The sequence below is a fragment of the Schistocerca gregaria genome, chromosome 1 (assembly GCF_023897955.1).
Source record: "Schistocerca gregaria isolate iqSchGreg1 chromosome 1, iqSchGreg1.2, whole genome shotgun sequence".
In the NCBI taxonomy this organism is placed as follows: domain Eukaryota; kingdom Metazoa; phylum Arthropoda; class Insecta; order Orthoptera; family Acrididae; genus Schistocerca; species Schistocerca gregaria.
In genome coordinates, this window is record NC_064920.1 from 628,423,070 (window position 1) to 628,436,346 (window position 13,277).

The window sequence follows — 13,277 nt, forward strand, 5'->3', positions numbered from 1 at the left end:
ATTGGAAGATGGTACCTTGGTGGACTTCAGAAATCACTGTGGCTCTTAGAGATCACTGATGGGCTCTCAATGCCATAAGTGACATCCATGTATGGAACACCTCACTGCCTTTAAACAGCTTAATGTATGGGTTGACCACCTAAAAAAATGACAAAAAGAGTGCTGGGAATTGTATATTACTACCATTGGACTGCTTACTCCTCCTTTGCAGATGTGGACAAAGGTGTGACACCTCTGTGGGCACAGTCTCCCACAGATGTGCCTTGTGTCTCCCTGAATGTTGTTATGTTCACTGACCCAGGTGCTGCCACCAAACATTTTACTATGCGTTTTGCTAGAGCCTCAATATCTAGCTGTTATCAGCTGCATTTAGTGTCCCCAAAGAACAGGTGGAGTGAATTCACTTACCTTTCACTACATGTCGCCTGGAGCCATATAGTGTTCCATTCAGTGACTCCAAGGCCTGACTGCATCCACAGCTAAATGCTCAGACACTAATAATGGATTCCCAGTGTCGTTCTTGCCATTTTCAGCTGTATCAGGGATGAGGGTGAGTTCACATCTCGGTGACAAGAAATTGTGATTGTCTCAGAACTGGAACCAGGTAACTACCCCCTTGAGATGGATAGCGATTGCCCAGTTAGTCTCACTAATATTCTCTGCAAGTTGCTCAAACATATGGTGGGCTAGTGGCTGTTTGGTACCTTGAGTCATGGGGTCTTTTGGCTTTGTCCCAGCTTGGTTTTATCAAGGCAATTCTACTGCTGACAATTTTATCTACCTGGAGTCTGCTATCTGATCAGATTTGCCTGGCATGAACACCTTACTGCTGTCTTCTTTGACTTGCAAAAAGGCTTGTGACACCACATGGTGTCATCATATCCTCATTACCCTACGTGAGCGGGGTATCCAGGACAAACTCCCAATCCATGTCTGGAACTTCTTGTCACCCCTCATATACGAGAGAATGGGGTCCAATGGGGTTCTTTATTGAGTGCCCGTTTTTCTAGGGGGTAACAGTGATGTAGCTGCCACTGTGGGGTCTACAGTGTCACCCTCCCGGATGCTGATGAATTTTGCATTTACTTTTGCTGTTTCACTGTGGATGTTGCTGAATGTCGACTGCAGGGTGCTGTTCAGAAGCCGTAGTTCAGACCTCTCATCCATGGATTTTTGTTTTCAGCCACCAAGACAAGTGTCTTACTTTCGTTGCCATCATACTGTCCATCCATGACCAGAACTCTTCCTCGATGGCCAACTGCTCAGTGTGATGGGGTCTTACTGCCTAGGACTGGTCTGTAATGCCCAGTTGCATAGCTTCCCCTTCTTTGCCAACTTGAATGAATGTGCTGTCTCAGTAAGACCAGCTTATGTGCATTCCCCGGCATACTTTGGTGGCTTTACAGAGCTCTGATCCTGTCTTGTCTTGATTATTGGTGTCTGGGATATAGGTCGGCATTGCCTTCACCATTTCAAATGCTTGGCCTGATACACCATTGTACGGCCAACTTGTGAGCGTTCTTTTTGGACCAGCCCTGTGAATAGCCTACTTGCAGAGGCTGAGGTCCCTCCACTACAGATCAGGCACCAATAACTGCTGCTCAGCTATGTAATATACATTTGCTGCTCCCTTAGAATCCAAACTATTGTGTCATTTTTCCTGGTAGGGAGATATGTCTCCCACACAGTGGCCCAGGACTAGAGCCACAATCACAGTTAGCATGCAGTGTCTCTGCTTTGGACTCCAACTTCTCCCTTCTTTGATTCATTTTTGAGTTCAGAAGTGGCATACACTAGCAGTTCTACAGTCGACGGGAAAACCGGGTTTGCCTACAGACACGCAAGGTACAGTGAACTACACTCCCTGGCGAATGAGTGTAGTGTATTCACTACAGGATTGGTGTCCATCACTGGAGCCCTTAGTCACATTCATTCTTGCACCGGTGAGACGTTCTTAATGAAAGTCTTCAAGCTAGTGGCCATTGCTACTCTTGACACCAATGGGTTGTGACTATGCAAGATCTCCTTGCTGCTCTCTGTTGACATGGATGACTGGTTGCATTTGTCTGACCCCAAAGTCACGCTGTGATTCCAGTAAATGAATGTGGTGACCAGGTGGCTAAGTTGGCTAGTGGGATGCTGGCTTTGGAGATGGGGAACCAAAATAGGACCTTTGGTCGCCTATATGCCATCAGCTGTTGAAAGCTTGGACCACGGATTGCTGTGACCTGATATCTCCAGACAAATCCAAACCATCTGCAAGCAATAAAGTGGACTGTGGCCATGTGGCAGTCTTCCCTCAATGTTTCTCACAGGGAATCTGTTGTTCATTGTCGGCTTTGTATTGGGCACGCTTGGATGACCAATGGTCACAGTCTATGACATGAGGATCCACCACACTGTTGATGTGCTGCGTGTCTGACAGTGGCCCACATCTTACTGGTCTGTCCCATTTTACCAACTTATGACAAATCCTTTAACTTGCTCACAAGCTGCCTTTGGTGACAGTGGCCAATATCAAAGTGTCTGATCTGGTTTTATATTTTATTTGTGAAGGTTGTTCCTACTCCTCACTGTGAAGTAGGGCACATTGGCCTCAACAGCTGCTTGAGGGGTTGGAAGGGTACCCTGCCACCTGCTCTGATCGAGGTTGGCCTTGGTTCCCCTTGTTCAGCGGCCTGGCCTGACTCCTGCCATTCCCACCTTTTTAATTCTTCTTGTTCTTTTACATCTGTTGTTGGTTAACTGCCTTGTCATAGATGTTCTCTCTCTTGAGACTTTATCAGTTTATCCACATTACTAGTTTTCTTGTGATAATGGAGAGTGAGTAAACACTGGATGTAGAGGGAGCATCTCCCATTGCATATCCTGGGGTCCTCTGGACTACTTTCTGTGAAGGGCAACTCGGCCACTTTCACCCTTATCCCCCTCTCATTTCTACTTGTTTCTCTTGGTTTTGTTTATTCTCGCTTACAGTCAAGTTCGTCAGAATTTGTCTTCTGTGTCCTTTCCTGCTTGATAAATATAGTATTAAGGGACTAATGACCTCATAGATTGGTCCCTTTAACTCCATCAAACCATTCCAATCCATCACTAGGATAGATAGATAGATAGATAGATAGATAGATAGATAGAGAGAGAGAGAGAGAGAGAGAGAGAGAGAGAGAGAGAGAGAATCACAGTTCTTTTCTAGCTGAGATGTAATATATTTGCACTATAAAGTGAAGACTGCATTATTTCTCAGTTCCAGTCTTGCTGGAGACAGACTTTTTATTTGTCTTGTGATGAGTTTGAGGCAAAGAACAGGATTGCCACAGGTTCTAGAAATTAGGGAATATCAGGGAATTTCAAACACATCACAGAAACCAGGGGAATATCAGGGAAAGTTGGAAAAAAAGCACTGGAAAAATCTCATTTTTGCCTCAGTAGATGAAACAGTTTGTTTACTGAGATGTCATTTATCGTCACTGGCTGTGTGCAGCTGAGTATGTGCACCACGTCCCTACTCCACCATTACTATAGCTTCTCTCCTTCCTACCACTCCCCTCACCATGCAGTCAGTGCTGCCACCATTTCTTGCCACTACCCTAACAGCTGTCGACGAGAGGCAGGGCAGCATGAGGAGAGGTTTGTTTGGATCTAATCCGCAGAGACTGTAGCCGCAGTGGCCAGAGACGGAGATCATGTGTGCGTGAGCAGTGATTGTGTGAATGTGCATGTGTGCGCTCATTTTTTGACAAAAGCTATGGCTGAAAAATTAGTTGTGAGAGTGAGATTCTTTTCCATGTCCCAGTCTGCCGCTCCGCAATCATCTTTATGGTGAATTACTACCTATTCTCATTATTATTGATTCTCAGAGTATTTGAACAAGTTACCTGATGCATGGATTGATCACCATGGTCTAATTTCAACAATATGTTGTCTATGGCTCGTGAATAGCTGGCAACACGAGTAGATTTCCACGATGGGCCAAATCCGCAGGCGGTTTCTGCTGGTATCTGTAATAGATCGGGCCTGCTGATCTGAAGCCATTCAGTTCCCACTAATGTGCAGGCCCTACTCTTCAGATCTAGTCTTAATGATCTGCCTGCAGGCTGGGTCTGTTTGTGTGTGGTGTAATGCAACAGATTTTCATGGTTTATCCGTGTACCCAGACATACATAAAAAAAAATCCTGGATGGAATGTTGATATATAACAGTGGGTAATAACTGACAATAATGAACATAATAGAACTGCACTTTATTAGTGGTCACCTACAGTGTTGCTTTACACAATTCTTCCCCACCTTGTACACTTCTTTCAAGAGGCCTACGTTTTTCTGTGGTTATTTCTGAACTCGGTGAAAGTATTTTAAATCTGCCTCGTGACTCTAAGGAAATGCATATTTTTGCCACCAAATGTGTTTCGTTTTATTGAAATAAAATAACATCATTGGATTTAATGAAAATCATATATAATTTGGCTTGCCTTTTCCATCTAAAAACAGTTCAGTACAAAAAATGTTGATGTTAGTACTTATAGATTTTTGCTCACATCAGGAAATGCCATCTGCTTGCAATTTTTTTTAGATATTTCCTTATTTGCACTATTGTTGTTTGTGTCGTAGCTCAAATTACCCTTGAGATCTCAAAATTTGTTAGGGAAAATGCTAAAACTTGCCTGAAAATAAGGAAATATCAGCGAGTTTCATTTGGGGAAACTTGTGGCAACCCTGAAGAAGGTAAAAATTAAGGAGACCTCTCCATCATAAGTTCTCTCGCTGCTTTCAGTACATAGCAATGTAAGTTTTAAACACTTATGATATTGCACTTTTGATAATGCCAGTTTTTCTTTTGTTTGTTTCTGCCAGGATAAGTTTCAGTTTTTTGTGAATACAGAGTTGTGGCACATTAATTTGCTAACTGGGTTTATTTATGCATCTACTCAAAGTGCCACATTCCCATTCTAATGGGTTGGTGCATAAGTTCATAGCATTTATCCAAAAGTTTAATGAACCCATCGGATACACGTAATAGAGACTTTAATTGTCTGACTATTTACAGCAGTCGGTCAACGCTGGGGTAAGTTTTTGATTTTACAACTGTAGAAATCACATGGTTTTGAGGTGAAGGACTTGAGCCATTTTTGGAGTGCATTTTCATCTGTAAAGGAAGTCCCTTTAATGTTGCTTGATAAGAGTGGAAAAGGTGAAAATCTGAGGGTGCAAGGTCAGACAACAGTAGGGTGGGTGTGGTATGTATAGTGTTTTTTGTCAGTCTAGCAGAATGTGAGCTGGCGTTATCAAGGAGTAGCATCACTTCATGCAGTGTTCCTGGTCAATGTTCTCTGACTGCATCTGCCAGACATTTCAGATGTTAACAATAAACATTAACACTGATGATTACACCTCGGCAGAGCAATTTGTAGTACACGACACCAACACTGCTCCACCAGATGCATAACATTATCTTTTGTAGATGCTTACAGGTATTTTTATGGGGAATTGTGCTTTGTTTGGGCTCAACCATTCCTTTCTTTCCCTTATGTTAGCATAAAGACACCATTTCTCATCACCAGTAATGATATAGGATAGGAGTGGTCAGTGTTGTTCATGAGTCAATTGATGACTAGCAAGCAGAGATGCATATATGGCCACCTGCTGATTTTTGTGATTTTAGCTTAGAGCATGTGGTACCCATACACCCAATTTTTGAATCCTCCTCATTGCATGCAAATATAGTGGAATGATCACAGTTCATAACATTTGCCATTTCAAATCAGGGGAGACTTACCATACAGGATGAGAAGCAGTCTTTGCTTCTCATCCCATATGGTAAGTCTGCCCTGACCCATGGTTCTGGCTGACTTTCCCAAAATCTACCCCTTTTCCTTGACCTCTCCAGTTCTTTTCCTTCGCCCTTCACCCTTCTTCCTTTCCCTTCAACCTGGAGGAGGACCACTGGCTCCGAAAGCTTGCCAGTGACAACAGTCTTTTATGTGTGTGTTCTGCCGTCGTATGATGAGTAGATTTTTTATCTATCCAATTAAATAATTTTACCAGCATACTCTTCTTCACACATGAATTCTGAAAGTCATGAATCAAGGTAGGCAGGTAGATAGGTAGATGCACGATTTCTTGATATCCAAAAACTGTTTGACGCAGTACCACATCTATGCTTATTATTGAATGTACAATCATATGTGGTATCAATTGATATTTGTGACTGAATTGAGGATTTCTTGGCAGGGAGCATGCAATGTATTACATTGGCTGAAGGGTCATCCACAGATTTAGGAGTAACTTTAGGTGCGCCCCAAGAAAACATTTTACAATCTTTGCTGTTCATCCTGTATATTAATGACTACGATGTAGTTATATATAATGAAGTACTGTCTGAAAAAAGTCTGCACAAATGTTGTTGGATCTTGATAAAATTTCAATGTGGTAGAAAGGTTGGCAACTAGATTTAAAGGTTTAGAAATGTGGCATTGTGTGTTTCGCAAAATAAAGGAAAAGAGTGGTATCCTTTAACTAGAGTATCAGTGAGCCACAGTTGGAATTGTTCAAATCACATATGTGGGTGTAATATTTTGTGGGCGTACGAAATGTAATGGCCTCACAGGCTCAGCTGTTGGTAAAGCAGTTGACAGACTTCATTTCATTGGTAGAAAACTAGGGAAATGCAGTCAGTCTACAAGGGAGATTGCTTACAAAATGTGTGACCCATCCTAGAATTTTGCTTGACTATGTGTAATCCATGCCAAATAATATTAACAAGGTATATTATTATGAGAAGGAAAGTTGCTACTCACCATATAGTGGAGATGCTGAGTGACAGATAGGCACAACAAAAAGACTCACTCACCCACTCACTCAATGAGACAAATGCAACTCGCATACACGACTGCGGCCTCAGGCAACTGAAACTGGTTGCCTGAGACTGTGTGTGTGTGTGTGTGTGTGTGTGTGTGTGTGTGTGTGTGTGTGTGTGTGTGTGTGTGTGTTTGTTTGTTTGTTGACAAAGGCCCTAATGGCCGAAAGTTTTAATAGTGAGAGTCTCTTTGTTGTGCCTATCTGTGACTCAGTATCTCCACTATACGGTGAATAGCAACTTTCCTTCTCATAATATCGTTACTTTTCATCCTGCATTTTTCATTGTTTAACAAGATATATTGGTCGTATACAAAGAAGGGCAGCACTATACAAAGAAGGGCAGCACAAATTGTGACAAGTTTGTTTGATCAATGAGAGAATATCGTGGAGATGCTAAAGAAACTGAATTGGCATATTCTTGTAGGCAGAGGCAGACTGTCCCAAGGAAGGCTACTTACATAGTTTCAACAACCAGATTTAAGTGATTAATCGAAGAATATACAACAACCCCTTAGGTATTGCTCCTGTAAGAATCATGAGAAGATGATTACAGCTTGTATAAAGATGTTTAAACAATCTTTCTTCCTGCACTGATGTAATTGGAATGGGAAGCAGCCCTAATAACAGGTACTCTGCAATACACTTCAGTGATTTGTTAAGTATGGATATACATGCAGATATGCAAATGTCTGCATCACAACAACAAAAGGTGAATTACACACCAAAACCAGTCAAAATCCAAAGAAATCTGGCATGCAACCAGCAGATAGGAGCTTAATATAAGGTAAATCTGAAATGGAATTGGATGTATTTGTTGGTGACACTTTCTCTTTCCAACATGTCACCAAAAAATTGAGAGAGAGGATAAAAAAAATCCAGCATTGGCTAATATCTGCTATAGTAATGGAATGTGAATGGTTTAAGAATACATTTGGGAAAAGTGAAGCTTTTAGCACAAGAGAGATCTTGTGCCTGTGCATACAAGAGAGACATTTCAAACCTATTGACAACCCTGTGTTTAAACGCTCTGCCATACACAGGAAGTGTGATATAAGACAGAATACATGAGGATGCACTATCTCTACTCAAGTCCAAATTATTGGGTAGCTTACTTTAATGTACCTCAGAGTGGCTGGTTCATCCTTTTGTTACTGAGTGATTAAACCATCCACAATTAGATGAATCAGATTTGAAATGTTGACTGTGTGTCCATTTCTATTTTAATATATATCTTAAAAACAAAGATTCCAAGACTTACCAAGCGGGAAAGCACCGGCAGACAGGTACATGAACAAAACACACAAACACACACACACAGAATTACGAGCTTTCGCAACTGGCAGTTGCTTTGTCAGGAAAGAGGGAAGGAGAGGGAAAAATGACATATATGTCTGCTTGTGTCTGTGTATGTGCGGATGGATATGTGTGTGTGTGTGTGTGTGTGTGTGTGTGTGTGTGTGTGTGTGTGCGAGTGTACACCTGTCCTTTTTTTCCCCTAAGGGAAGTCTTTCCGCTCCCGGGATTGGAATGACTCCTTACCCTCTCCCTTAAAACCCACATCCTTTCATTTTTCCCTCTCCTTCCCTCTTTCCTGACGAAGCAACTGCCAGTTGCGAAAGCTCGTAATTCTGTGTGTGTGTTTGTGTGTTTTGTTCATGTACCTGTCTGCCGGCGCTTTCCCGCTTGGTAAGTCTTGGAATCTTTGTTTTTAATATATTTTTCCCATGTGGAAGTTTCTTTCTATTTTATTTACATCATCATTAATATATATCTTTATATTTACTGTGCAAACAGTAGTGGGTGACCTTAACCAGTAAAAACTAAGATTCTCTACATGAATACTAAAAAAAATCCATTATATTTTGGTTACACAATAAATCACATAATGTAAAAGGCTGCTGAGTCAGCTATGTGCCTAGGGATCATGGTTAACACTGCTGTGCATTTTGGGATCATCATCATATAGGACCACCAGAAGACATTCTAAAAGTTCAAAGAGGGGCAGCCTGTTTTGTATTATTGTGAAGTAGGGGAGAGAATGCCACAGATTTGATAAAGTGGGTTGGAATGGGAATAATTAAAATACAGGTGTGTTGCAGCAAGGTCTTTTCAAAAGTCATCAACTTGGAATGCAAAGATATTTTGTTGACTCCTACCTATATAAGAAAAATAGACAATCATAATAAAGTAAGAGAAATATAATCTTTCACTGAAAGATTTAAGAGTTCATTTTCCCCCCACACTATTAGAGATTGTAATGGTTGAGAAATAGCCTGAAAGATGTTCTGTTAACCCTCTACTAATCACTTAAGTGTAAATTGCAGAATAGTTGTGAAGATGCTGATTTAAATCGAGACTCTAGTTTTTCAAGCACTTTTAACAGCTGTGTATGGAACTGTTACTAGCATTCACTTGTTCTAACAATGGTTGGCACTTTCCCTATTTTTAATAGTGGTCATCCAGCCATGTGTACCTGGAAATAACTTTTGGCAACTTTTTCAGCTAATTTTTGTTATATTTAATGTTTTGTTATGACCATATTGTAAAGTTTTATTTACATATGAGAAAAAGACAAGAATATGCTTGTAGACATGCATATTTATGTACATGATTTTTGTTATCCATTTTAATATTTTCTCAGACAGTCATCCAATGTACTATGTGATGTTCCCTGAATCTGTCCTTAAGGATTCACTCCTCAAATCAATTCACATACGTAGGTTTGTGTGATCTTGATGGCACTAGAGCAGGTGAAGACTATCATAGATTGAATGTATCTCATCTGCTTTGACTTTTCAACTGTCTGGCAGCTGGTTTAGCAATTGTACTCAGTAGACAAACAAGTACAGGCTATCCAGGACTCCTACTCCACCCTCAGAGTCAGGGAGATGAGTAATTCTGTTGGGTACACTTGAACATTGGAATTTTGGGAAATAGAAGTGAAGTGAAGTGAAGTGAAGTGAAGTGAAGTGAAGAGAGAGAGAGAGAGAGAGAGAGAGAGAGAGAGAGAGAGAGAGAGAGAGAGAGAGAGAGAGATATGGAATTCACTGTAGAACTTCCTGCTTCTCTCTTGTGTGCTGTCTTAAAACATTTTCCACTTTATTGTCATTGCTATTTAACACAGTGGACAGATTGTTAGCAAGAAAATGCAGAAAATGGTCATTAGAGTGAAAATCACAAAGGACAGTGTCAGCTAGTGAGGGAGAGCAAAGTGACAGGGCAGTGGCTGTGACTGAACCATTAGCATTGCAGAAGACAGCAACCAGAGACTTAAGTTATGTCATGGAAGATGCTCATTGCAAAACTTTCTTGGTAAGTGATTTGTAGAATGTGATCCACAAATGTGAAAATTCCCTAGTCTGTCAATATGTTCTTTTGCAAAACAGAGACTATTTTATTAATAATGTGAGCAGTTGAGACACTACACAGCAGCAAGCAGTATTTGTTTAATACTGCTGAATATACAATCACAGGTGATACTGATCTGTGTAGCTCACAATATTTGGAGGCCCAATTTTTTTGGGAAGAAGTTTTACGTAAACGTATTTGCTTCTGTCGGGGGAAATATGTCCTGTTACATTACTGCATTAACCCTTCCATGGGCAATGGGAAGATATCTTTCCTCAAACTTTAATGTCCTTCAGGGGCCAAAGGATTTGACATTCCCCCATTTAGCCGGTCCTGCCATCTGTAGACTAGAATTAGAAACACATGACAATTCCTGCTGCCACCAGCAGTCGCTGTGGCAACAATTGACGGAGTATTATATGTCTGCTGTGCTCAGTCTCTTGGTAAGTGGACTCATTTTGATGTAATTTTGTGATTTTTGTTTGCATATCTGCAGATAATGGCATTTGTAAGTAACTCCACAGTACCTATTCAATATTTTATGCAATTTTCTTCATGTTGATGCACGAAAGAAATTTTCTAGTCAATTCTAACATGTAAAAAATTTGTTGTAAACATGTGGGAATATTTGCTCCCAAGGCTCAAGTTGGCCATACGTCTGGCACAATTTCAAACTTTTAGTGTAGACAATAGGCCTGTTTACTGATGTGTTACTACGCATATTCACTTAGCTTTGGCATTTCACATTACAGAATTACTTTACTAGAAAGGAAGACATGTTGGAATATCTCTTCTCACTTCCTGAAAATGAGTCAGTTTCCGACATTGAATCAGACGATGTTTCAACAGATGAGGAAAGTAATATACTGAGCATCCAGCCACAATCTCCTGCTACTTTTCAGCAGCAAGTGCCTTTAGTAGGAGACTATGTTTCAGTCCTTGGAATGTGCTCAGTCTCTGCAGGTTCTCGCACAGAGTCCAAAAAAATTCCAGCTTTGAGTGATAGTGATGAGAGTGCTGAAACTGATTGGGATGAAGCACTACCTAAGTGTTTAGACATAGAATCTATTAGAGAAAGCATTCTCTAAAATGGATCATCCATATGAGTATTTTCTTGAGATCTTCAATGAAAATATCATTCAGAATATTGTTGAACAAAAGAACTTGTATGCACCCCAAGAGTGACACAATTTTCAACTAAGCTCTGAAACACCTGTAAGAACAAAGAACTGGGTGGACATGACACACTCTGAAATAAAAGCATTTATCTGGTTGCTTATCATTATGGACATCCACAAATTGCCACACTTATCAAATTACTAGAGTTCAGATACCTTTCTGCATGTTGAATCAGTGTCGAAAGTGATGATTCTAAAAAGTTCAAAAAATGTTAGAAAACCTTCATCTGAATGATAATTCGAAGGCAGTGGGGAAGGGTGCTCATGGATATGAAACTAAATAAAGTGAGGCCCTTGACTGATGCCCTAAATGTTAATTTCTTAGAGGCATATATATAATCATTCAGGCAGATAATCTATTGATGAAGCTATGTTACCTTTCAAGGGAAGATTGAGCATAAAACAATGTATGCCCATGAAGCCTATAAAAAGAGGTTTCAAGGTGTGGCGCCTGGCTGATGCTAAACAGGCTATCTACTGAAGTTCCAGATCTGGTGTGGAAAAGAGGAAAACAATATTGCCAATATTCCTCTTGGTGATAGGGTTGTACTTGCATTGTGTTCGTCTTTGAAAAACAGTAGATATATTGTTGCATTTGACAACTATTTCACCTCTTATACCATAATGAAAACACTTCTGGATAGTGGAATATATTCTGTTGGTACTGTCAGAGTCAACAGAAAAGGTCTTCCAGAAATGATGAAGAAAAATGACAAACTTTCACAAGGTGCAGATAAAAGATTCAGCCATTGTGATAAGGTGGCAAGACACAAGAACAATAACAGTTTTGTCTACAGCAGCATCTCCCAAGGGTGTAACATTCATTTCCAGAAACAAAAGAGGTGGTTTCGTATGTAGCATTGCTGTCCAAGTGCCATAAGTTTGTACAACAGCGTAATGGGCGGTGGGGATCTCTTCGACCAGAAACAAGAATGGTATGAAGGTGGATCGCAATTGCTAAAATGATGGTACAGAATTTTTTTTCTGGTGGATGCTGCCATTGTGAATGCATTTATTACGCATGCACACAGTCACAGGAAATCGAGAGTAGCTAACATTCCATTTGCAGTTGGCAAGAGAATTACCATCAGGATTCTCATCAAGGAAAAACAATAATTTTATGACAGAAAGTGGAAAATAGTTCTTTAAGAATATCTATTGCCTTAGCAAGAGTGAACCTGCATCGTACCTTAAACATAACCGTAATAGGCAGGCCTGTAACTTTATAAATTTTATGCACAATACAACCATCTTACCAATCACACGATGATTTCTGGAGAGAAATCACTATCTTCAGGCGGGACAATTTTAATTACTGCATTTGTGCTGAACTATTCAACATCAGTTAAATTAAAATTATAGATTGTGTCCTTTAGCACAGTGACTGGAATTACACACAAACTTCTCACATCTATAGTTTTCCAACCCCTACAAGATTGAAATCATATAAGATATCAGAGAGTAGAATTTTCATTACTGCAAAATGGGACAGGACAGCACAAATGAAGTAATAATAAAATTTACCAACTAAAGAGAAAACAAATTCAGAAAATTAAAAATGGCTCAACATGACTGCTCATTTGTATTGTGTATGAAACACTACAGCTACAAATGTTCATTAAAAATTTCTACAATCCCTGATTATCATCCATGCCCATATCACTTCTCATTGTCATTGCATTACACATACTTCTGAATTTGGTTGCCCACTTCTTACTTTTGCCCATCAAATGAATATGTGTGTGTGTGTGTGTGTGTGTGTGTGTGTGTGTGTGTGTGTGTGTGTGTGTTACTTTTTCAGTCAGTTTGTTTAGAACTTTAAAGGAGTTTTTGTACATATTGATGTTTTCTTGATTGTTTGAAGCTTGTAATTCAATGTATAACACTCCTTTTCTGT

The 13,277-nt window shown here is 40.2% G+C and overlaps 1 protein-coding gene across 1 annotated transcript in view; it reads left to right on the forward strand.

The window, feature by feature from the left end:
• Window positions 1-13,277, forward strand: part of LOC126359816 (cleft lip and palate transmembrane protein 1-like protein) — a 150,318-nt gene that overhangs the window by 20,588 nt on the left and 116,453 nt on the right. The gene's annotated exons all lie outside the window — the stretch shown is intronic.